This window comes from Cannabis sativa, chromosome 7 (genome assembly GCF_029168945.1).
Source record: "Cannabis sativa cultivar Pink pepper isolate KNU-18-1 chromosome 7, ASM2916894v1, whole genome shotgun sequence".
Lineage (NCBI taxonomy): Eukaryota > Viridiplantae > Streptophyta > Magnoliopsida > Rosales > Cannabaceae > Cannabis > Cannabis sativa.
Genome location: NC_083607.1, coordinates 52,870,302 through 52,872,730, shown reverse-complemented (window position 1 = coordinate 52,872,730; position 2,429 = coordinate 52,870,302). Strand labels below are relative to the sequence as shown.

General features: G+C 42.6%; 1 non-coding gene across 1 annotated transcript; it reads right to left on the bottom strand.

The window, feature by feature from the left end:
* Positions 1–404: 404 nt before the first annotated feature.
* LOC115698368 (small nucleolar RNA R71) lies at positions 405–511 on the bottom strand. Its single transcript, XR_004008120.1, has one exon. It is a non-coding gene; the product is annotated as a small nucleolar RNA R71 (small nucleolar RNA).
* Between the last annotated feature and the right edge of the window lie 1,918 nt (positions 512–2,429).

Genomic DNA, 2,429 nt, shown 5'->3' with positions numbered 1-2,429 from the left:
GTAATAATGGTGGTACCGTTGAAGATCAAGCTAATGGCCGTAGCTTGAGAGATTACATTCTCCCTACTCTAACGGGAGTGCAGTCATGTATCAGGCCACCGACAGTAGATGCGAATAACTTTGAGATCAAACCTGCCATACTTAAAATGGTGCAGTCCTCAGTGCAGTTTGGTGGCCTCCCTTCTGAAGATCCTAATCTGCATCTCTCTAACTTCATGGAACTTTGTGAGACTTTTAAAGTTAATGGAGTTAGTGATGGTGTCATTCGTCTAAGACTGTTCCCATTCTCGCTCAGAGAACGAGCCAAGAGCTGGTTAAACTCCTTCCCACCCAACTCTATTGCCACCTGGAATGATCTGGCAACGAAATTTTTGTCAAAGTTCTTTCCTCCAGCAAAGTCTTCCAAGCTGCGAGGAGAAATCAACAACTTCTGCCAAGAAGATAATGAATCTCTCCATGATTCTTGGGAGAGGTTTAAAGATCTGATCAGAAAGTGCCCTCATCATGGTATAGAGAAGTGGATGCTGGTTCACAATTTCTACAACGGGTTGGTTGGTAACACTAGAACTCTTATAGATGCAGCAGCTGGTGGAGCTTTTATGAGAAAGAGTGCTAATGAGGCTTACGATCTATTAGAGGAGATGGCTTTAAACAATCAGCAGTGGCCAACTGAAAGGAGTCAAACTAAGAAAGTAGCTGGTGTGCTAGAGGTTGATGCCATTACAAAGTTGACAGCTCAGGTTGAGGCCTTGACAAAGCTAATTGCATGGCAAGCTAAACAAGCCCAAGTTATTTGTGAGATATGTGGAGGAAATCATCACTTTTCAGAGTGTCAAGCAGATGTGGATGATTTGCCAATGGATGAAGCAAAAGCCATTAGAAATTTTTCACAGAACAACAACAACAATTATGGGTTCAACCAAGGAGGTAACCGAAGAAACAGTGGGTTCTATCAGCAACGAAATCAGAACCAGACACAGAACCAACAGTACACTCAACAACAAGCCTCTGGTGGAAATTCTAGTTTGCAAACAGATTTATTGCTACAATTCATGACTGAAACTAGATCTTCCATTAAAGACTTGCAGACTCAAATAGGCCAACTAGCAACTCAGGTAGCAACCCGTCCTCAAGGAAATTTTCCTAGCACAATTGAAGTCAATCCCAAAGAAAACTGCAAGGCAATTACCCTGAGGAGTGGTAAGAAATATGATGGGCCTGAATTGACACAACCATTAGATGAGGACATTAAAGTTCAACCAGTGCCAACCCCAACACCAACAATAGAGAAGGTTACTGATAGCCCAGCACCACCACAACAATCTTCACCAATCAGTGTTGATCATCATGTGAAAATACCCTATCCTCAGAGACTCCGAAAAACCAATCTAGACAAGCAGTTCACCAAATTTCTAGAGGTTTTCAAAAGACTACACATTAACATTCCATTTGCTGAAGCTTTAGAACAGATGCCGAGTTATGTGAATTTCATGAAGGAGATTCTGTCAAAGAAGAGAAAGATGGAGGATTACGAGACAGTGACTCTAACTGAAGAGTGCAGCGCCATTCTACAGAAGAAACTCCCTCCCAAACTCAGAGATCTAGGGAGTTTCACTATTCCTTGTACCATTGGGAGAATAGAAGGAATAAATGCACTATGCGACTTGGGAGCCAGCATTAACTTGATGCCACTGTCAGTGTTTAAAAGATTGCAGTTGGGAGAAGCAAAGCCAACCACAGTAACTCTCCAATTGGCGGATCGATCACTAGCTCATCCTAGAGGAGTCATTGAGGATGTGTTAGTTAAAGTTGACAAGTTCATCTTTCCAGCTGACTTCATTGTTCTGGATATGGAAGAAGATAGCAATGTCCCAATCATTCTTGGGAGACCATTCTTGGCAGCTGGCCAAGCCTTGATCGATGTCCAGAAGGGTGAATTAAAGCTGAGAGTCCAAGGAGAAGAAGTGGTCTTTAATGTGTTAAAGCCTATGACATACCCAAAGGCAAGTGATAACTGTCTCTTCATTGATTTGATTGATACAATTGTGAGTGAGAAAAAGCTGCTAGATGATCCTCTTGAACTGAGCCTAACTGAAGATGAATTGACGGAGCAAGAGGGACAAGATGTCATGGGTTATGTGAAATGGCTTGACTCCTATGGGCCCTTGAACAGAAGGTATTATGAGGAGTTGGGAGTAGTTCCAAAAGAGTTGATGCCATCTACTGAAAAACTTCCAGAACTTGAATTGAAGGTGCTTCCTAGTCACTTGAGGTATGAGTTTTTGGGTAAAGACAAAAAGCTACCAGTTATTGTGTCAGCCTCTCTTTCTGATGTGGAAACTGATAGACTACTGAGGGTACTCCGAGCTCACAACAAGGCCATTGCTTGGACACTGGGTGATGTCAAAGGAATCAGTCCTTCAACGGTG